The sequence below is a fragment of the Corythoichthys intestinalis genome, chromosome 13 (genome assembly GCF_030265065.1).
Source record: "Corythoichthys intestinalis isolate RoL2023-P3 chromosome 13, ASM3026506v1, whole genome shotgun sequence".
Taxonomy (NCBI): Eukaryota; Metazoa; Chordata; class Actinopteri; order Syngnathiformes; family Syngnathidae; genus Corythoichthys; species Corythoichthys intestinalis.
This window is the reverse complement of record NC_080407.1, coordinates 36781306-36806034: the sequence shown is the minus strand read 5'-3', so window position 1 is coordinate 36806034 and position 24729 is coordinate 36781306. Positions and strand designations below refer to the sequence as shown.

General features: G+C 40.5%; 1 protein-coding gene across 3 annotated transcripts in view; it reads right to left on the bottom strand.

The window, feature by feature from the left end:
* Positions 1 to 24729, bottom strand: part of LOC130929093 (gastrula zinc finger protein XlCGF57.1-like) — a 65757-nt gene that overhangs the window by 26253 nt on the left and 14775 nt on the right. The window lies entirely within an intron of this gene.

Below are 24729 nucleotides of genomic sequence, written 5' to 3'. Positions count from 1 at the left end.
TATTTACCGCGTCAGAAATTTTCCACAGTGATGATTTTTCAATTTATTCGCGTAGAAAAATTCTTGTCTTTATATTATGCTTCATTGAGTGAGCCCACTCACGCTTGGACGCTCACACGGCAGAGAACAGCGTCTCACTAACAGAATGAGTTGCCGCAGCACACTTATGCAAGTTTAATCACAATTGACAGATTTGTGCCTTTGATTGTTGAGCTCCCAAGCTTCTCTGGCAAGAGCAAAGCTACAAACCTGTCAATCATCGTTAACTTCCAGTACCAAACGCAAGCTGAGAGTTTTGCGCACTGCTTAGCTGGAGGGAGGAAAAGAGGCTGTTGCGCTGTACAAACACGAAGCAGAAAAACAAATGTGCATTTTTTAATTAAAATCCCGATCCTTTTCACCCGATTCCAATTAGCCTTTTTTTTTGTGTTTTTTTCAATTGTTCTCTTGTTGTACTCAGATCCTCATTTATTTATCTTAATACCGTTTGAGGCTAAGCTCAGGTATTTTAATGTAATTTTAATAGGACTGTCAAATTTATGGCGTTACGGGCGGTAATTTTTTTTTAATTAATCACGTTAAAATATTTGACGCAATTAACTAAAGATACAAGATAATATCGGTTACTGATAATTATCGGCTGATAATGAAAATTATGACGTCACACAGATAATACAGATTTAAAAAAAAAAAAAATCAACCGATTATGCAATCCGATAATTATATACTTGATTTAGCCTCCAAATGTGCGCAACCAAGCAGTTTTCTCCACTTCTCCACCGCAGCCTGCTCAACCCCTCCCCTCTCTGAAGCCCCTGTAGGAGGAGGGGTTGAGGAGTACGGCGTCATAGAGGAGGCGGTGTTATCAGTGTTGAGGCGCTCTCACTAGCGTGCGTTGATTTTCCCGTGTGTGAAATGAAATAAACGACGCTCTCGCCATCTACAAAACATGCACTGCAGAAGTTCCACAATGCGTAAAGAAAGCGTCCTCATTGAACACCACTAACTCAGCAGCCATTTAAAACTGCATCACAAAGATTTTTGGAACGAATACGAGGCTGCTGCTAGTGCGAATGCTAAAGCTATTGTACACACAAATAAACTATAAAAGAAACTACGGGGCTTGTGACTAAGAGTGTGACAATATCTCGATACAGCGATATATCGCGATATTTTGCAACCCGATGGGTTATCGATATGCTCCCGCCAAGAATCGATACTTTTATTTAACATACTGGCCATACAATGGAGTATGGATGCTGTAAACTGCTCAATGTTTGTTGAGCAATTCCTTGGCGGTCCACTAGGGGCGCTCGGGAGTGGCGGTGAGGGTAAAGTGCGCACAAGTTGTCTAGAGAAGAAGAGAGGCAGCTCCAAGTGGGTTGAAAAAATAAAAAAGCTCCGTGAGAACGGTGGAGGAAAAAATGAGAAAAATATTGCCACAAATCACACATGGGGACACACTTTAGATTTTACACCAACAAGAAAGGAAGTAAGGTGAACAAGGACTTTGCTGTATGCAACAATTGTCTAACAAAAATAAGGTTCACTGGGAGCTGGTGACGAAGGGCACACATGATTTCTTTTCCCTGCTTTGCATTCATCACTTGAGGTAAGAAAGTTTTGCAATGTAATTGACTTTTTAATTTACATGTATTATTTTGATGACATTTGGTGTTGAATGATATAAAATAAACCAGGACCCTAAACTGGATGAAAATGAATATCGAACAAGCCCACATGAATTTACCGATTTATTTGAGAACCAATTTCCATCTAGTTTACTACACAAACTGTTATTACTGTCATTTTGATACAATAAGCTATGAAAAATGGTTTGAATAGGTTCCAAGATATATAAAGTGATGTGCATGATAATTAATGTAGCCTACATATTAAAAATAGGTAATTATTGATGTAGCCTACATATTAAAAATAGGTAATTATTGAATTTTTAATTTCTATACATTCAATTCATATTTTTTTAAATTCAATACTTCCAACACAAAAAAAAAAAAAAAAAAAAATCAGGATTTCAAATCTTAAATCATCTTAAATGCTGAAGCAGATAGCGGAAGTGCTCAAACCAAGCAACAAAGTTCATATATGAAGAAAAGACCCACCAATTTTATCATTGCCCCACTCCAAGCTCAACTGCTGACACCTACGGCACTTTTTATTTATTTATTTTTTTAAAGATTTAAAACTTTAAAGAAATTAAGGGTGCCATTCATCATGATCTCTCCAAGCGATATTAGTGGTCGTGGTTGGTTTCCTATATATGTGCAGGGGCACAATTTGCAGTAGATTCATATTTTACAGCAATGTTGCACAGAAAAGGTGTCACTGTTTAATAAATGACTTAAACAGTATTTTTTCTATTTTCAAATATCTTTTTTTTTCTTTTTTTTTTTCGTTTCAACAGTTGTATCGTAGAATGTCATGTATCCAATTTCTGACTAATCTATCGATAATCGCTGTATCGTGATATAATCGTTATCGTGAGCCTTGTATCGCGAATCGTATCGTATCGTGAGGTGCCCTGAGGTTCCCACTCCTACTTGTGACGATACTGAGACGCTGCGGTCCTCCCAGAGTTGGGTTGTTTGGGAATGCAGCCCAAAATGGGTGGTAAACTCCGATATATGGCTAAACACCTCACGAGACCGATAGTCGACAATAGGCCTGAACGATATTGGGAAAAACTATTGCTGCGATTTTTTTGGGGTTTACGATATATTGCGATATTATATTGCGATATTAAAAAAAATTATATATATTTTTTTCAAGATATTTTCACAAGATGACTTAAATAGCTGTTTGGAAAGACTTTAGATCACCAAAGTGTACAGTCATCCCTTGTTTTTCGCGGTTAATGGGGACCAGAACCCGCCGCGATAAGTTAAAAACCGCGAAGTAGCCCACCCCCCCATTTAATTTTTTTTTTTTTGTGTGTGTGTTTTTTGTGCCCAATGTATTTATTCAGATTTAGCATTGGAAAGAGATACATACAGGTTGACCCAAAAAAAAGTTTACACTCAGTTGACTGCTTGTTTAAAAGCCATTGAAACATATCTAAATAGGTTGTCATGCTTAAGTGATTCATTAAGGTCACTCAGTGCAGCTGGTAATCTCTCGTCTCTACAATTCCTGTGCTTCTGCTGAAAATGAAGAAAACTTTAGCTGTACCTGAATTGCTGCGTGCCGGTCTGACACCTACTGAGATTGCAGCAAATCTGAGAATATCCAGATGTGCAGTCTACAAAGTTAAAAAGAAGCTGAAAGATATTGGAACAGCCTCACGAAAACCTGGGTCTGGAAGTGCCGATCTGTGCGGACCAAATAGTTGATTGACAAGGTGATATGTTGCCACCCCAGAGTCCAGATCTCAATCCCCTGGATTATAGCATATGAGCAACTGTGGAGGACAGTGCCTGTAAGAAGCCACAAACTTCTGTGGCAGCCTTGGAGAGGTCCATTGTTAGATCTTGGGAAAAGATGACAGCATCCTACATAAAGAAGCGTTCCGCAGGCGCCTGGAGGCTGTTGTGACACTTAAGGGAGGACACATTGAAAAATAGAGTGTACTGTACATGTTCTTTACAATAATGTATAATTTGTGATTCAATTCTAATTCTAAGCTGAATAAACATGGCATTTAAGTTGTATTATGGCAGTACTTCTCAAATAGTGGGGCGCGCCCCCCTGGGGGGGCGCAGAGCAATGCCAGGGGGGGCGCATGTGACCTCGGGGAACATGTTTTTTTTTTTTTTTTTTTTTTTGCCGTACTGGAATAAAGTGTACTTGCACATCCACTCAGTAGGTGGCAGTGGCGCTCTCATTTTCAGAGTGCGCGCAGTATTTTTGAACTAAGGAAGAGCACTCAGCACACACAGACAACAGATATGAAGAGCAGTGTGCCACCGCCGTTTTCGAAAGCCGTTTTCCGACCAGACTCACTCACGCAGCGACCCATTGTCTTGTCCGGTTCTCACGTCGCCGCCCGAGAAGTGCCATTTTCGGCTTGGGATCGTCACGACGACTGCCCTCACCTACGGTTCTACCTCGGCCGCCGTGAGTGCGCTTTTTTTTCGTGCCGTTTGCCTTTTAGCTTTGACTTTTAATACAGTGGGTGATGATGAAACACCACTGTTTACTGTGTCTAAAAATAATTATAGCAGACAGCAAGAAGCCAAATCAATTAAGACGCCACTTAAAGACATTAGACCCCAATCTCATTGTTAAGCCGCTTGATTTTTTCAGTGAAAACGTGCCGAATATTGCCAACAATCGTCCTGCTTTGTCAGTGTTATATCAGTAAGCCAGTGAGCATTGTTAGCATGCTAATTGCAAAATAACTCCACACCATTGCAAAGGAGGTAAATACTGTGAGCAGCAAAAATAAAAACTGTCCTGTCCAAGGACACTTTTTTCCCCCTTTTATTCAGATTTGTTTTTTCGGTCAAATTTTTTGGCACATTGTCCTCATGAGTGAATGTTTCTAATCAATTTTAATTTGGTATTATTTACTGATTTTATTACATTTTATTTTTCTGTATCAAATGGTCAAAAATGTACCTTGAGTGTATTTTTTAGTTTGGATGTGAATTTTTTTTTTTTTTTTTTTAAATTCAGGCAAATTGATGCACGTCAAGTCTTCTCTGTTACAAACAAAACAATGTTAATAAAGTTATACTTTATTATAAGTTGATCTATGTTACTTTTTTTCTTTATTAGAAAAAAAGGACACAATGTTAGGCAGATGCGTATTTATAATAGTAATTTTATAGACAAATGATACTATTTACAGTGGCGGCAGAGAGTTTGGGGGGGCGCGAAACATTTACGTCTTCCTTAGGGGGGGCGTGACAGAAAATAATTGAGAAGCACTGTATTATGGCAATGTAAACTTTTTTTTGGGTAACCATGTATAAGACATGTTTTTTTCTCACTCCCCCCCCAAAGTGATTTAAAAAATGTATATAAATAAATGGTTCTTAAGCACTTCAAATTTCATAATTATGATAAGTTTTAAACATAACTGTCCAACCAAATCATTTTTGAACAAGAATAAAGTACTGTAGCAGATAAATGCTTGGCTTTATTAAATGGTTCTGTTTATCTACTTTAGCTGTGACCGTTGAAGTGACATGTAGAACTTTCAAACTCCTCATGATCACTTCTGGCATTTAAATGTCTCCAACGTCCCCACAGTACACACATTCATTCCAGCGCGGCTTCCTTACAACTGTTTAACAAGTTAAACGATGATTGACAGATGCCCGTGTGAAGTCTGCTTCTTTGGCCAGATCAAAGCCATTGTTGTGCCGCAGTGACTGAGAGGATCAAAAGGCTGGGAGAGGGAGGGTAGGAGGCTGTGCGCAGACCAGAAAGTGAGGCGTATGTGGATCAAAAAAAAGAAAAACTATCGCACGTGCTTGCGATGGGACTATTGCGCACACGCACATCGCGATGGCGATGTTTAAACGATATATCGTTCAGGCTTAGTCGACAAGTAGCTGTCTTCTGACGGAGCCCGCCGGTCCGGCAGGCCGCCGCCTCGCCCTAGGCGGGCAGAGAGCAGAGCCATGCACCGAATACGCTGCAGCGAGCTGGCCGGGGCGGGCGGATATCCGGTACGAACTTAGCTGCCGCCGCCACTCCGGTTCGAGTCAGGGGCCTGTCACGGGTGCTAATTTGGCAGCTGGACGCACTGCAGGGCACAGGCGGGAGGAAATTCCCGAAATGACCCAATAGCCAAACCCCTGGATGAAAAAATAATGCAGTTTATACGACCACGATTCTTCGTGAAAGACATGCCGATCACATCAGTTTTACCACGGACATTTGGACAAGTGATGTCAAGTAAGCATTTTTGTCATGACAGCACAGTGGTTAGTTGATAATTGTAACATGCACCAAACCACACAAAGAAGTCATCCAGTCAGCAATGCATTCAGTACGCTATAAATTTATGACGTCTTAATCAGATCATTGTTCTTAAATCTACTCAAATAATTTTCCCCATCTTGTTTGAGTGTTGAAGACTAGTTAACAGATGAATGCGTCAGATTATTCCACTTACTTGAACTAAATATTGCCATTTGTCCTTATTAAGCCCAAACATCTAAAAAAATAAGGTCATTTTTCACCTAAATCAAGAAGAAATTGCTTTCAAATAATGTTTTGAACCATACATATTCTTGAATAAAGAACATTTCTGACAAGTTTTTTTTTTTTAGGATTATGTTTAATGATTTATTGCTTAAAATAAGGCTGTTAAGCTTATTTTCAACTGGCTAATTTTCTTCAAGAAATCTGAGGGAAATATATTTGAAGTGCTGGTAGTTAATTTCACTTATTTCCAATGGATTTACACTGAAAACAAGGGAATTTAACTAGTTTTAAGGAGTTTTGTTTTTGCTGTGTAGTAATGGCTTACTTTTAAAGCCATTTTTGTGCAACTTAGGTATTTACTCTAAGTAATTGTTGCCAATTGTTTACCATTACAAAATGTCAGACAATCTTTATTTAGATGTTGAAATTTACTGCTTGTTCACATTTGATGTTGAAAAAAAGAGCAATAATATTTTTGCACAGTAATGTTTTCTCTTGTGTATACTTTTGAAAATTTTACATGAATCTTTTAATAGAATTATCGGCTTGACATTATCGGTTATCGGTTGGAACGAGGAGGAAATTATCGGTTATCGGCTGAAAAATGCATTATCGTGCATTACTAGAATTAAAGCATGCACGGAATGACCCGTTCATGCGTTGCCTCAAACAGTTTACCATGACGCAGTTTTAGCACATTGAGAGCGAAAAGGCAGAGAAATGCGATTGGACACAGGCGTTCATTGGACCGTGCCTTTTATTGGCTTAAGCTTTGGCGGCCACTACTAACAGTCATGGTTGCCCAACTTCCCGTCATGCATTTGGGTGGGGGCAAGAGAGACTCTTTTTCTTAAAAAGCTTAACTGAACATAACGCAGAACATATTGTATACCATTTACAGCCATTACTGACAATCATGTTTTACCAACTTCTCATCATGCATTTGGGCCGAGCATGAGGCATTCTTTTTCTTATCACGCCTAATTGAACACAACGCAGAACATACTGGATACAATTTGCAGCCACCACTGACAGTCATCGTTGCCCAACTTCCCATTATGCATTTGGGCAGAGCAGAGGACATTCTTTTTCTTAACACGCCTAATTAAACACAACGCAGAACATACTGTATACCATTTGCAGCCACCACTGACAGTCATCGTTGCCCAACTTCCCATTATGCATTTGGGCAGAGCAGAGGACATTCTTTTTCTTAACACGCCTAATTGAACACAACGCAGAACATACTGTATACCATTTGCAGCCACCATTGACAGTCATGGCTGCCTAACTTCCCATCATGCATTTGGGCAGAACGGTTAAGTCGCTACAGTATCATTTAGTGAAAGCATATCAAAAATAATATTCCTATCTCTCAAAAAATAAAGTTCACAGAAAGAAAAGCGCTTAATGCAAAGAGAACTGGCATTCCCAATAAAAATACCTATGCAAAATACACATAAAACTTACTGAGACTTTGCCTTGGCTAGATCTCTAATTAATTTAAAACTAGCCATTGACACCTTGTTGTGTATTTCAATCACTACCTTACGTAAAGACACTGTGGAAGAACGGCAGGGAGCCCATGTGACGTCACCGCTCGGCGACATCGACTATGGCGAGCTATTTGTTTTTATTTTGTTGATTGAAAATTTTACAAATTTTATTAAAACGAAAACATTAAGAGGGGTTTTAATATAAAATTACTACAACTTGTACTCAAATTTATCTTTTAAGACTACAAGTCTATTTCCGTGGATCCCTTTAACAGAAAAAATGTTGCTAATGTTAATGCTATCTTGTTGATTTATTGTTATAATAAACAACTACAGCACTTATGTACAGTATGTTGAATGTTTATGTCCGTCTTGTGTTTCATCTTTCCATTCCAACAATTTATAGAAAAAAAGGGCATATTTTAGAGATGGTTTGAATTGCGATTTATTACGATTAATTAATTTTTAAACTGATTAACTCGATTAAAAATGTTAATCGTTTGACAGCCCTAATATATATGGCGGAAAACGGGTGCCTTGAAGTTCAGCTCTGAGACCCCCAATTTAGCCAACTTTCAAAATTGAGTGATACATCATCATCAATTTTTAAGTGAAAGTGCAATTCTGCCTGCCTAGTTTGAAGAAACACTAGGGAATTTTATTTTGTATTTGCATTTAATGCTCTTCTGAAAGTGCAATCTTAACAAGCCTTTGTTTTACATCTCTTAAAATTTATTCTGCAAGACATTAAATGTTTCTAATCCGCTTATTCAGACTAGGGCTGCAGCTATCGAATATTTTAGTAATCGAGTAATCGACTGAAAATTCTATCGATTAATCGAGTAATCGGATAAAACAAATATAATTTTAGGTGAAGAGCAATTATAAATATACATGAGAAAACAAGACATTTCATCTAATCTTGAACCATTTTCAGTCAATCAATGTCTTTACTTTCGATGTATATTGTTGACAGAGGCGTAGCAAGGGTCCCCGGGGGCTGCAAGCAACAACCAACATGGGGCCCTTCGAGCGTGTGCAAGTAAGGGGGACAGTTGGACTTGGAGCCAGGGGTCGCGTTAACCGAATATTTTCCGTCGTTGACCGTTTTTTTAAAACGGTGACGGAAAAAACTGAAGTCCGTCCGTCATTTTGACAGGTTGCAATTCACACCCCACACCACAGGGTGGCGAGTGAGCATATTAATTAGCTATTGTCTCTCTTAATGCATGACGTCGTTGGCTATTCTGTCAGAATATTGTAGCGTCACCGGGGTCTGGCGGCGGCACCGTGATTGACACATCAACGCGAGGTTCTTATTGGTGCACCCGGCGTGCCAGCGCGTCATCCAATTGGTGGACTAGATTGTCGCCTGTGTATAGACCCCAATCACATGACGTCACAACTCCGCCCCCCTGACTGGAGCCGCCATATTTTCCGTCAGCTCGTCGTGTTTACACATTACCGCTACGTACATTCCTCCTATTACGGCGTGTTTTTCTGCTCGTTAACATTAATAATCAAAATGGTGAAGGCGTGTGTGGCGGTTGGTTGCAGTAACAGAGAAGAGACTTGAAGTTCTACCGTATTCTGAGAGACCCGAAGAGGAGAGCGAGATGGACTGCTGTAATTCGACAAGAAATCTGGGCACCAAACGATCACCACAGACGATGTAGTGGTCATTTTATATCTGGTAAGATGCATTTAATATATATATAGAAGATTTTGGGCTGACAAGCACAATTAAGATCATTGTGTGACGTTGGTGATTGGGGTCTATACAGTTGCCTCTTTTTCTTTGGGGGCGGAGTTGTTGTTTTGTTGGTGTTGTTGGCGGTAAGCAGAGTAAAAAGAGGGTGAAAAATACCACGACTTCCGTGACTAATTTTTCCCCGCCAAGCAAGCGTTACAATATTAACTAGGCCTGCAAGCAGGACTGAACGGGCCCTCGCAATCTAGCGCAACTCGGACGTCACGCAACTCGGACTGTGTGCAGGTCAGGGTGGTGGCAGATCCTCCTCTGTAATCATCTCATTAGAACCTAACATGCTCGAAAGTCGCCTATTTACATTCCCACACCCAAGAGATAAAAACCCCTATTGGAGAGAGTACTACAAAAAAGGAGCCACTACTGAGCTGTGCAGCCAAGCCCTTATTCAAAACCAAAATTAATCTTGTAACTGGGCCAATTCGACCAAGTGTGCCAAATATTGTGGCTCTATAAACTGCCTGAGTCTCTGAAAAAAAAAAATTCCTTTAAATGGCGAACAAAGGGTCGTCACGGCAACAGACAGAGACACGTGGACATGGGCCGTAAATAAGTATTTTAATAGGTCTTGAAACTACAATGACCAAACTGAAAAGAACTGGACATGTATTGGAAAAACGAGTGACTTTCTATTGCCACGAGTTGGCGCTGTAGGGTTGGTGCAAATGACCCCTACAAGGCCCTTCAGGGTATGACTCTCAACAAGCACGGGAAGTTTGGCGCCGATATGTTGTATATCTGCCGAGTTATGACTGTTCAAAGTTTCTGGAGAGAAAAATTGTTGACAGTCATTTTCACTTTCCTGTTTGGACCCCTCCGCTTCAACGAAACTTCAATATTTTTCATCAGGCACCTGAAGACAGGTCTTAAGGCTTCCCTTATGCAGGTTTGTGGTAGATTGATTTTTTTCCCTTTAGAGGAGGAGTGTGTCCCGTAAAAAAGGGCATTTCCTGTTCCCACTAGGAGGCGCCAGGCACAAATGGTAAATTTTCAAATAGATTGAACGTTGTATGAGGGAGTTATCAGTCATTTTCCGAATTCGGTGTTTTGGCGAAAAAATGGCCGACTTTGGCACCCCGCCCAGGTCAGGCCCGTGAATGAAAACACACCATTTTGATAACTTAAGATTTCATATGCCTCATGAACAGTCTCGCCAATTTTGAGAATGATCAAACTAATTCCCTAGGTGCCAAGGTGTAAAATGTGCACACTGTAAATCGATAAAAATTTCACATTCAATCCAAAATACCCGATTTCCTGTTGGGTTTGGAATACGCATGCAAGAGACTTTTTGGAGCAGTTTTGTACAAGGTATCGACTCTCCAAATTTCATCCCTCTACGTTGAAATAACCTAAATGGAGAGGCCTTTTTGAAAATTTCAAGGGGGCGCCACTGAGCCATTTTGTTACATGTTTTCGTAACATTGCAAGATTATCGAACTTTATCCAAAGCTGCATGTATGTGCAAATTTTGGTGAGTTTTTGTGCATATTCAAGCCTCCAAATTTAAACTCCTACTGTGAACCCATGAAAATTTCACATTCGATCCAAAATACCCGATTTCCCTTTGGATTTGGAATACGGGTGCAAGAGACTTTTTGGAGCTGTTTTGCATAAGGTATCTACTCCCCAAATTTCCTCGCTTTATGTTGAAAAAACCTAATAGGAAAGGCCTTTTTTAAAACTTCTCTCTGTCGCCACTAGTTGGCACTGTAGAGTTGATGCAAATGACCCCTACAAGAACCTTCAGGGTATGACTCTCAACAAACACGGGAAGTTTGGCGCAGATATGTTGTATATCTGCCAAGTTATGACTGTTCCAAGTTTTTGGCGAGACAAATTGTTGACGGTCATTTTCACTTCCAGTTTGGACCTCTCCGCTTCAACGAAAACTCAATATTTTTCATCAGGCACCTGAACACATGTCTTGAGGCTCCCCTAAAACAGGTTTGAGGTCAACAGATTTTTTTCCCTTGGAGGAGGAGCCTGTCTCGTAAAAAAAGGCATTTCCTGTTCTCACTAGGGGGCGCTAGGCCTAATGAGTAATGTTTCAATGCACTCGTGTTAAGGGTGGGATACCGCACATACATGCCAGATATGAAAAAGATTGAACGTTGTGTCAAGGAACTATTAGCCATTTACTGAATTTGTCATTTTGCCGAAAAAATGGCCGACTTTGGCACCACGCCCAGGTCAGACCCGTGAATGAAAACGCACCATTTTCAAAACTTAAGATCTCATATGTCTCATGAACTGTTTCACCAATTTTGAAGATGATCCAACTAACTCCCTCGGCGATAAGGTCTCAAATGTGCACCCTGTAAATCGATAAAAATTTCATATTCGTTCCAAAATAACCGATTTCCTGTTGGGTTTGGAATATGGGTGCCAATGCTTTTTTGGAGCGGTTTTGGACAAGGTATAGACTCCCCAAATCTCATTGCTCTATGCTGACGGACCCTGTTATAGGCGAATTTTAAAATTTCAAGGGGGCGCCACTGAGCCATTTTGTTACATTTTTTTGCAACGTTGCAAAATTATCGAAATTTACAATTTTCCGCACGTATGTGCAAATTTTGGTGACTTTTCGTGCATGTTCAGGCCTACAAATTGGCCGTTTTCATTTGCCCTGAAAAAAATAAAAAATAAAATAAAAATAAAAAATAAAAAAATAATAATCCTTTGCAAAACAATAGGGCCTTCGCACGCTTAGTGCTCGGGCCCTAATTAAAAATGAATGAAAACTAAATACTATTGAATATGTCATCATTATCATTTTAGAAATTTAAGTGACGGGTAAAAATAGATTATGACCGCATTTTTATGACCCTGTCAGTCAAAATGACAGACAACGAAAATGTCTAGCGCAACCTCTGCTTGGAGCAATAGAAGAAAGAGTAGCAACACAAAAATACCACCATCGGATGGGGCGGTATACACCTTTGTGTGAAATCAGTAGTCAGTTTGGCCCTACGACCCTCCAAATTCAAATGATTCCGTAAAAACCACTGACTGGTTGACTACCGACCGAAATGAGTATTACATTTGCTAATATAATTGTTTAGGATTATTTCAGATGCATATATGTTATATTTTCCTTAGAGTATTCAACGAGGAATACTAAAGATACACGATAATATCGGTCACCGATAATTATCGACCGATAATGGCAATTATGACGTCACACAGATAATCGAAATGATTAAAAAAATTCAACCGATAATGCAATCCGATAATTATATACAGTGGTACCTCTACATACAATCACTTCGACACACGATCTTTTCGACATCCGACATAAAATTTGAGCCGCCATTTGTTTCTACATCCGACGAGTTGCTCGAAATACGACGACATGACAGCACTGCAATCGAACGCATGGTGGATTTTCTTGTGTGAGAAATCAACACAGTTTTCAAAAAAAGTTGATACAGTTGGAGAAACAAGGAAAAAAGTGATGCTTACCTTTGAAATGAAGATGCAAGTTATAGAAAAATATGAGCTTGGGGTGCGCATCCCTGAACTGGCTCAACAATACAGCTCCATGGTCCTCTTCCGACCACCGTTCGCCACTATTTATAAGTTAAGGTGACAATTATTATTGTGGTAACACTGCCAAGGAAATCGCCAGCTTCGTCACGTTTTTATCATTTATTTAAGAACTTATCCAACACAAAACGCCCATTGTCTTAAGCAGTTGACTGCTCTCAAGAAAACGAAAGTATTATCTCTACCGCACCGACCTATCTCACTGAGATGTCAGCTTCGCGGTGCGTTCAGGGACAGTAAAAAGTGTCCGCCATATTAGAATCCGATTCGTTACATTATTTACAGGAATAATTATTTATTCTTATTATTATATTATTCTGAATTATTTATTTATAACATTTGTTTTTCTATGTTTAATTGCCATTTGTAACAGTGCCAGCAGTATTTAATAAGAATTTAGTGTATGTTTTTAGGCTTTGGAACGAATTAATGGAATTATAATGTATTCCTATGGGAAAATCCTGCTCGACATACGACCATTTCGACTTACAAACAAGGTCCTGGAACGAATTAAATTCGTATGTAGAGGTACCACTGTACTTGATTTAGCCTCCAAATGTGCGCAACCGAAGAATTCAGCACGCAGCCTCCTCAACCCCTCCCCCCTCTGAAGCCCCTGAGGGAGGAAGGGTTGAGGAGGCGGAGTTACACAACAAGAAGTACTGTAGTTGAATATTATGGCGGCTGTTACTAAAAAAAAAAAAAAACGACGCTCTCGCCATCTGCGAAACATGTACCGTATAAGTTCCACGAGGCAGAAAGAAAGCGTCCTCATTCAAAACACTAACCCAGCAGCCATTTAAAACTGCATCACAAAGATTTCTGGAACGAATACGAGGCTGCTGCTAGCGGGAATGCTAGAGCTATTGTAAACACGAACAAAGTTAAACTACAGGGCTTGTGACGATACAGAGTCGGGCTGTTTGGGAATGCAGCCCAAGGCGGGTGGTAAATTCGCATCTAAGGCTAAACACCGGCACGACTGGAGACCGATAGTCACAAGTAGCCGTCTTCCGATGGAGCCTGCTGCTCTGGCCAGTCCGGCAGAACGTCGCCGCCTCGCCATAGGCGGGGCGGGCCCACCAGCGAACACCCCGTTTCTCGAGCGTTCCCCCACGGCGTGCGAGCAGAGCCAGGACCCGAATATGCCGCGGCGAACCGGCCGGGGCGGGTGGATTATCTGGTACGAACGTACCAATTTTTTTACCTAAATGACCCGAGAACCAAAGCCCTGGATAAAAAAATAATGCAGTTTATACGACCACCATTCTTCATGAAAAAGTGATGTCCAGTAAGAAAGCTTATCATGACGGCACAGTGGTTAGAAGATAATTTAAACATGGAGAAAACGGAAGTCAGCCAGTCAATAAAGCATTCAGTATGGAAAATGACGAGCGGTCAGATGACTTTGTAACGCTGCCTTTATTTTCAGCTTAACAAAACTCTGGCACAAAAATACGCACGTGGATGCGAGCTCCAACTCCGTCCAAATAGTACTGCCGTGTAGCAGTTTAGCTGCTGTAAAGCAAATGTCGTGAAAGCCGCAAATGTAAACAAAGCGCTGCAGAATGGGTACATGATATCTCGCTCTTTTGAGTTAATCATTTTCACAGTGTGCAACAAAGCATATAACATTAGCAATCCCTTTTCAAATTATTTAACTCATTTCTCTGCTCAATTACAGTCATAGTAGATAATCAAATTCTTAAATCAATATTCTGTAGCCACAAATATTATTCAAAATCTTTTCTTCTTCCAAGTTTTTTTTTTTAGGATTAAGTATAATAATGTATTGCTTAACACAAAGCTGTTAAGATTATTTTCAGCTAGCTATTTTTCTTCCAAGAAATCAGAGAAATAAACTAGAAGCGATGGCAGATAATTTCACTTATTGCCAATAGATTTACACTTAAAACTGACTAGTTTTAAGGAGGTGTGTTATATAACGTTATATATGTTAGGAATGGCTTACTTTTAAAGGAATTTTTGTGCAACTTAGGTATTTACTCTGTAAGTAATTGTTGCCAAAGGTTTACACACAATGCATTCATGATGCCATACACCCCAACAAGGTTCCCAGGGCCTTTGGAAGCGAAACAGCCCCACAGCATCACTGACCCACCCCCATACTTCACAGTGGGTATGAGGTGCTTTTCAGCATGCGCATCTTTCGTGGCACGCCAGACCCACTTAGAGTGTTTGTTGCCAAAAAGGTAAATCTTGGTCTCATCTGACCAAAGCACGCGGTCCCAGTTGAAGCCCCAATACCGCTTGGCGAACTCCAGACGTTTGCGTTTTTGACTGTGAGGAAAGGTTTTCTCCGTGCATGCCTCCCAAACAGCTTGTTGGCGTGTAGACAGCACCTCATACCCACGGTGAAGAATGGGGGTGGGTCAGTGATGCTGTGGGGCTGTTTCGCTTCCAAAGGCCCTGGGAACCTTGTTAGGGTGTATGGCATCATGAATGCTTTGAAATAGCAGGACATTTTAAATCAAATTTGTTGCCCTCTGCCCAAAAGCTGAAGATGGGTGGTCACTGGGTATTTCAGCAAGACAATGACCCTAAACATATGGCCAAATCTATACAGAAATGGTTCATCGGACACAAAATCAAGCTCCTCCCATGGCCATCTCAGTCCCCAGACCTCAACCCCATTGAAAACCTTTGGGGTGAGCTGAAGGGGAGAGTACAGAGGAGTGGACCCGGGTCTCTGGATGATTTAGAGAGATTCTGCAAAGAGGAATGGCTGAAGATCCCTCTTTCTGTCTTTATCCATCTTGTGAAACATTATAGAAGAAGATTAGGTGCTGGTTTGTTGGCAAAATTGGTTGTACAATGTATTAACACCAGGGGTGCTAATGATTGTGACACACATTATTTGATGTCAAATAATTATTTCATTATGTGGGATTTTTTTCCCCACTGAATAAATGCGCTTCCATTGAAGGTTGGATTTTTCTCTTTTTTTCCATTAAGGTCCCATATTATTTAGGAGAAAAAAAAAATTATTAGAAGCTAAAAAACACATCTTAACCAGGGGTGCCAATAATTATGGAGGGCACTGTAGGTCTTTGTTATGGTTCTTGGAAGAATAAAATGTTGTTGAAAAAAAAAAAATCTTATTTATTATAATATGAAAATTTCGCCGCGGCACGCTGTTCGACGCCAATGCAGCCCACCACCACCACAGCTTTAAAAAATCCTCGGGGAAGCCCTGATTGTATGCCATCGATGCAGTACTATATTTACAATAAACTGCAGATTGCTATCCTAAGTCCAGGCTTTCCCCTACATATTAACAATCGCGGTGCTGCGTTACACCAAAATAAAAGCCGCCACACCTCGCAGATGGGATTTTTTTTTGTAAAATTCATTCTAATTATTCATTCGTATTGTTCAACTTGATGTTTAAATGAATATCAGAAGCTCATTTTTACACACTATTTGCCATTAAGTCGTCTGAAATAGCACAAGAAATACAAATTGTTCCTTTACACGCTTTATTTTGAAAACCGCATCAGTTCTCCTTTAGAAGGTTTGAGCCTGGAGTACGTCGGCACGGTGATCGAAATCGGGAGAAAAATCCACAGAAAGGCATTTGAAGTTAATGAATTCACCTCTGGCTTATTCTGTAAAAACGACCTTAATATTGACATTGATGCAAGTTCTTTACGGCGTGTCTTTGACCCGACTCATCGCCTCCTAGCATAGCATTTGCTTGGCGCTAATGTCACTCGTTGTAATTTCAGATGAGGATTTCGAAGTACAGTATTGTGGAAAAACAAACGTTCCTGAATACGAGGGTCCGCTAACAAAATGACCATTATTGTTGTGGTGATCTAAACCGTCACATTTGTAAATATTGAATTAGCGTCTGAAGCTAATTAAATATTTCAGAACGTGACGCACACGCTCCCCGGTTCCGAAGGTATTAGCTTTCACGTTCTGAGGAGTAGAAATAACCAAATGGTTATGGCAAGCGGTGTATTTTAATGTTTGTACAAAGTTTTCAAATGAGGCAAGAACACAGCTGGAGACGCAGATCAGGAAAGCGCACAGTTCACCGTAGGAGAACTCTCAACTAAGCAAAATAGCAAACAGAATCTAACTGGGACCCAACATGGACAGAAAGGGCAAAGTTCAAGTCATGGCTGTACCACAAAAATCAAGGTGAGTGTTAAGAATCCTGCACCTATTATATGTATTCATCATAAATTCAAAATTGTATTATTTTGCCTTAAATTCTGGTGTTGAAAAAGGTTAATTGTCTATAAACTATAGACATTGTTATTATTGTCTATAACCTAGCATATTCCTTATACAAAAAATTACAAGACAGATGACAGATATTTACATTGAAAGAAGTATTTTTCATCTCATTGAAAAAAATCATTATATGAATTTGCACTAACAATCAGAAAAGTAACTCCAACAAAGACTTCAGTTTGAACTGAAGTCGGATTGACTAATGTAAATTAGACATATTTGATTTAAATCTAAATGGGTAAAACATTGAATATGTTTCAGAATATGGGACAGGTCAGATGTCATGATGTCAAAAATGACATCACAGACTGATGAATGGGGAATGCTGCTGAAGGCAACTGTCGGCCATTGCGTTGACAGTGCCCATCTCAATAGTGAACCGTGAGAGAATTGTCTGCAATGAACAGAGTAAGACATTTAGTCAACTGTACAATGTAAGTTAGAGACGCTTGAGTGTCTTCATTTCCTATATCTCATTTTTTCTTATTCCTGTGTAGGTGAAGACAGACTTGAGAATCAGGGGGACCATCTTGCAGCACGCCTCCCTAAAAATTGACCATTTAATGCTGATGTCCCTTGTTATTTATTTATTTTTAGTCCAGTAAAATCAAATGCTCGCAGGCAGGATGCAAACTTTGCAAAGGTTAAGGTCAGTGCTTAATTTGTAAATCATAAGGTGCCGGAACGCAAAGTACATATGACATCGCAGGGATGACTAGATACGCACAGGTCCCGGAACACAGGCAAAAACTGCTGTCAAAAACAACACGCAAATGCCCACTTGCCATACTGTGGGACTTACAAGCCTCAATTTCAGATAATATCCATGGTATAAATGCTATGACAACAATTTACAATTATTTTGGCTTTTCTCTGCACAGCACGGGATATTGCCCACACAACCACATTTACCGGTCTGGTCCGGTAACACTGAACGCAGCCTTTTTTTCTCCTGACCCTCACTACGCTCCGTGTTGTGTGTAGCGGTAAGATGGGTCTAAAAAATCCAGCCAGACCCGACCTGGCACGCGGGTATTAAAGACCAACCAGGTGTTGTGCCGAAAAATAGCCGACCCGTGTTTCCGTTCCCGCCTTTCGCTCCGGCTGCTTTACCGGGCTAGCTGATGCCAGGGTACAGGCCTGTTGTTCCGGCTCTTGGTGGTTCACCTGGCTGACTGCTGGCGCTGTAGCTGGTCCCGAATCCGGGTGGCGCTGAACCTGACCAGCTGCTGCCACGGTAGTAGCCTTCTGCTTGGCTGGCTCCCCGTGAACCTGCTGCGGCACTAGCCTCCTGCTGCACCTGCTTCTCACTGTTAGCATGTTTGCTGCAGCTTCCCTGTTCGCCAGCTGTGGCTTTTTTGACTCGTTTTGAATCTCCCTTTTTTGAAAGCTGTAAATTCAATTGCCTTTTTGGCATGTTGAAATAATGTTTAATCAGATTCCTGGCTGCGTGCTTTCCAGATGCCGCCGAAGTTTTTTTTTTTTTTTTTTTATGTTGGGGAGAGGTGTAATTTGTCATCACCAAATCTCCGACTCTTTCAAATGACGTTTGTTTTTTTTGTTTTTTTAAATAAACAGCATACAATTCTTGAGATTTTTTTCTGTAAATGAATTTATGCACATTATTATTTTTTTTTATTAATTTAAAAAAAAACAAAAACTTTTTTATATAATATTATGGGCTCTTATTGGTGCGCCAGCACGAAGCTCCGATTGGTGGACTGCATAGCCGCCCGCCAGTGACTTGTTTGTTTTGCATTAGGGTGGCGGAAAGAAGAATAAAATGAGGGGGTAAAAGCGTCAAGGTTCCTGTGTTATTTTCGCTGCCAAGCTTTCACCTAGCAAGTGTTACAATTTAAAGCAACTGTTTTCTGTTAAGCCCAAATGCTCGATGAAAAGTTTGGGCAACCATGACTTTAGACTGGTGGTTGGTTTCCAGTGTTATTTAATGTGTGCTCCGTGCTTTAAACTACTGCAAGTCTTGGCGTAATGTACTGAAGAGGGCGCCAGTATTGAAGGAGACGATCGTTGCTTTACGCTCTCCTCTAAAACATCCGGCATATTATTATCATGAATATTTATACTCAAATGGTGCCGGAACGGACCAAATAAGTCCCGGAACACGTGGAGTCTAAAATCAAGAGGTACCGGAACATGTTCCAGCATAAATTAACCCCTGGTTAAGGTTCTTAGAAAAAAATAAATGTGGAAAAAATCTTATATGTCATGATATTAAACAAATTTGCCGCGGCACATGATGGGGTTGTCCGACTAACGCGGCCCACCACCACCACAGGTTCAAAAAATCCAAGGGGAAACACTGAAGTCGTTGTCAGGCACATGCAGAGGGGGGGCGGAGTGTGCTTGAGCACCTGCCCCTTTGTCCCTACATGCCCAAAGTGTACCTTTTGACTGGGCTTTTTATTTTTTGTGCTTGTTTTTGGTGCGTGTGTGTGTGCTGGCCGACTGTTAAGGAACGCCACCAAGTACGTTACTTGAACCCTGAAAACACCTTAAAAAAAAGAAGCCATCCGTGTGCTGCTAGGCCACCGCAATAGACTGTCCATGTTGCATCTATTTCCTGGACACGCAAAGGACCAACAAGTTAGGAAAAAGTGGGTGGAAAATATCAACGGAAAGGACAAGGTGAGTTTGAATAAAATTGAATCTCGTTGCAGTCGGATCGTCGCAGCAAGTGTTCTTTCTTTGTTATCAAGAACACCAGCAGCAATTTTAAACGCAGGTAGTCGGCTACTGTGTGCATCATATTTAATCGAATTATTAACTGAGACGATGCAGCATGTGCAGATGTTTATTTGTTGTGCAACACTGAATCTCATAATTGCCTATAAATTGTATTCTCAATGTGGGCATCTAAAGTAGAGGTTAACGTCATTAGCCAGCTAGTTGGGAGTACGATGTATCTGCAGGCATCTGTATGCATGTTGAATATGTCATGCTTTTATTTTGACATGTTAACTGGAAGTGCGCACGCTACGGCGCTACCACGCTACGAAAGCTTTACACTTTTGTAGCGAGGGAGCAGTTTCGGTCAGGTTTTTCACGCATGTGTTGTGCACGGTACATCGTTCTATTTTTCTCATCGTTGGAAATGCTGTAAATGAGCAAGTTTCATGCAAGTTTCACGTTGAAGCATCACTTTTGACTGAGAGGAGTGCGTTTGAGAAGACTGCCATTGGTTGAGTGCAGGCTAAAGGCCGAGTTATACTTCTGCGTCAGACCTGCGCCGTCAAGGAAGACCAGAGTTACAACCCTGCGCCGTAGCCTGACGTGCGCCTCTCAAATTTTCTACCCTTCGCATCGCGTAGACGTGTATGACGTAGCGAAAATGGACTGTGATTGGTCCGCTCAGACTGTTGTTTCCGGTTTAGCGCGAAATCACCGCCATTGTAGAATAGAATCAAGCATATTTTCTACACGCAAAAATGGACCAAGCCGACGGGAGTATCATTGAAGAGCAAGTCTCGTCAAGCCATTATTGTGATTGCCAAATGGCAAGGTCGGCGATTGAAAAAGGAAAAAAAAAAAAAAAAAAAAAAAATGGAAGAACCATCAAGACGTGTGTGTTCGGAATCGAGTGGCCACACAAAGCGATGACCCAGTCGGCCAAAAACTGCCAACTTTTTATCACTTTATGTCGTATTTTTGGTTGGTGCACTTCATCATTTATTGTGTACATATGTTTGCTGTGAGTCTGTGTGACTTATTTACGTGTCACACTTCAAGTATATGAAGAATAAAGCACAGATTTGGTGTCAAAAGAGTTTGAGTTTTGATCTTTAATTTTCAATAACAGACAGTTCACACACGATACATCATCACTGATTGAGAGTGCCTTGGTGCTTTTTATGATAACATTAAAATTTAAGGCTCCCAATGCAGTTTGGGAAGTTCCATAGACGCCAGAAATCTGCTATGGCTTCCCACTGGCTGGTTGTAGGACACGGTAAACAAATCGGGCTGGAGGGCTTTGCAGACCTTAAACGCAGTGCTCGACGCAGGTTTGAAGGTAGCCGCCACAGCTAGCTATCTCCACCCGAGTCTAACACTCTCTGTGCGGCATCAAAAGTCGGCCAGACCGCCTCGAAACCGTCTTCTGCGTCGCCTGCCCCTCAACATTTGTATGTTCAATATTTATTCAGTGTTGATGAGCAGAATATTTAATTTCAAGAGTTCCATCTTGCATTGTTTATTTTTTCTCCGCTAGGTCAACAAGCATGCACCAAAGCCGTACAAACATAACGCCACATCCCTCTAGTGGCTTGGCGGTGAATTACAGAGCAACGCGTTTCCTCACCGCAGAACTATCGAATGTCGAATGACGCCGCAGTCGCTGCGCCGTCACCGCAACGCGGGAGTATAACTCAAGGCTCAAACACACCAGCAACGTGAACGTCACGTCAACGATCCCGCCGCGATAACACAGTGAAACGCGGCCGTGTCCCAGAAGCGCTCAACGCGTCGCGCGCGAAAAGAACAGCAGAGTTTGTTATTAGACGCGAGACGCGGGCTCGTCACTCGGGAGTACAACGGACCATGTACACATGATCACACTTGACTCCCCAAAAAGTAGGTAGCAACTGAAGAAAAAAGAACATACAACATAAAGAGGCGCCACCGTGTGGTGTATGTCCTAAGGAACAAAGAGGACCATGTACACATGATCACACTTGACTCCCCAAAAACGTAGGTAGCAACTGAAGAATAAAGAACATACAACATAAAGAGGCGCCACCGTGTGGTGTATGTCCTAAGGCCCCCCTGCGTCAATACTACTAGGTAGGATCGGGCAGGCCAGAAGTCACTCGTGTAAAAATATGTAAAAATGTTTTATAGGGAATGGGACGTACTACGTCATTGTTTGGACGCGCATCCATGCTGATAATATGCTTTACTTCCGGTCCGCCAAACTCAACGGGGATTGTAACGTGTGGTAGTGCTAAGCTAATTCCTTCGGTGTATTAGAAAGAAATTATGGGTGTGTATTGTTGTGTTACCGGGTGCAACAGCTTCTCCTACGACGAAAAAAAGGGCGAGGAAAACTGGACTCACTTTTCACCGTTTTCCTGCATGGAGGACCAAATATCAGATCACGAAGGTACGACGGATGGCTGGATTGCAGCGGTTCGTCGGAAAAGCATTTCTTATGATCATATTTCTGCTGGAATGAGAGTGTGTTCCTGTCATCTCTACTCTTGTAAGATGAACGATTTATCCACTTTTGGTTTCAATACGTTTTTGTTTTTTTACCATTGTGTAAATCTGCCTCGGTAGCAATGCTCGCCTACTACGACTCACCTCCCTGTTGTGTTCCTAGGTAAACTTGCTGTCAACACATCCCGATTGGTCACCATCTCTCTTCTTGGATCATTTGACAAAGAAAATTTGTTCATTGGAGTGGTTCCATTTGTCCTGTGTCGGACTCAAACAAGCCCATGCAGCAGACGCCATCTGGGGCTGCCCTTCTTGTCGATAAACTGCGGGCTTTTAACTTGTGAAAATGCAAGAACTTTAATGCACATATTTATTCTGCCTGGCTATTTAACTAAGGCCAGTGAAGTGTTTTTTTTTTTAACCACTTTGACAAAGACACGTTTCATTGTAATGTTGAATTTATATATTCTATTATTATTTTTAATTTATAATATTCTTGTTTGCACTAATGTAGATTTTAGACTGTCAATTCAAATAGTGTTGGAAAAGTTGCAATACCCAAAATAGAAATGCAAGAACTGTAAAGTTCATATTTATACACCTTTATTTACCTAAAGCCACTGGATGTTTTTTAACTGCTTTGAAAAATACAGGTTTTGTTGTGATCTTGTATTTATACAGTATATAGCTTTTTATAATGTATTATATTATGTATTATAATATTTGCTGCCCCCTGCCAGAGTGTGGGCCATTTTGTACTAAAAGGATTTTAAACTGTCAGTTCAAATACTGTGTTGGAGACTAGTACTTACAATACTTAAAATGGATATGCAAGAACTTTAAAGCACATATTTATTCTGTCTGGCAATTTACCCAAGGCCAGTAAATAGTGTTTTAACCCTTTAACACCTAAGCCTATTTTGGCCGAATTTGCATGCATTTGATGTTGCCTTTATATTTCAAAGAAAAAATTGTTTACAATAGCCAAGTTAGGTCCCTTTTTTCAGGACACCTTGAACTTCATGTCTAAACTGTTGTTTTCTTCTCTGACCAATTATAATCCACATTTTAGACCCAAAAAGACAAAAAAAATCCCAAAATCTTTTTTCAAAATTTGTAATGTTGATGTCCCATTGACAACCAAACATGCTCGACCAACTGTTTTGAAGCTTGATAATATTAATTCAACTTGTTAGGATAAACATTCAATAGAAAAAAATAAGATTGAATAGTTTTATGTTTGACAATTCAACACAAACAGCAGGTATGGTCATAGGCGTTTTTGGCCTTTACATACTACGGTCAAAACAGGTTATATACTGTGCAAAATAGTGAGAAAAAAAATTATATATATCATCTAACACAAAAAAGGTTTGGAGGATATCTCTTTGTGAAGTTAGGTGTTGTACCCATCACCTTATCAAAAGTATATACGTACATGCAATCAAGCTTCTCCAACACACATCTACATAAAAATTGAAGATTATAGTGAAGAAAAAATATATATAATATTGAAAAAAAGTATTTTAAAAAAATATTGACAAGTAGTTCAGTTCAATTCAAAATTTTCAGGCATGCGACCCAATAAAGTTTATTTATTTTATTTTTTTTTGCGCACTCAATAAAGCTTCTTCTTCAACAGGTCACAGAGCTGCGTCACACACAACGTCACACAGCCTACTCTTTCGCCGTTTGCGGCTTTGCGCGCTGCTGTCACTTCTACTCGCCGAGACGCCGACTCATCCCAAGAAAATGACAAATACGGATCATCTTCTTCCTCGAGTTAATGAAATAATGCCTTAGCTTGCGCTAAATGTAGTTTTAGATTCATTCTGCACGTTTCAAAGTCGCTCGCGCGGGGCGGCTATTTTTCGGCACAACACCGGCCGTTGCTTGCTTCGCATGCCTCCCTTTCAATAGTTGGCGCCTCGCTTGAAAATTTATTAAAAAGGATCACATTCGGTTCGTCCTTCTTGACATCACAAAGAATCTTGGGATATATATAGTCTTTTGTGTTGCTTTCGGTTTTGAAAAAGGACAAGAAATGATGGAAATATGGAGATGGATACATGGTCCATGCAGCGTTTTCATGCATATTTATGAGTGCAATAAAACTATAAAACTCAAATGACATTGTCTCCCGTTTTTCTTGGCCAATTGACTTCAAATAAAAACTGGCGTGGACATCAACTTCCACACTTTCAAACGAGACCAACCAGCGGCACGTGGGTGACATTACTACAGCGTGACGAAGCTTCAAAGACGATATGCATAAACGCGTCGCTGCCGACACGTTCGGTGTTAAAGGGTTAAACTGCTTTGACAAAGAAACGTTTATTGTAATCTTGTATTTGTGTA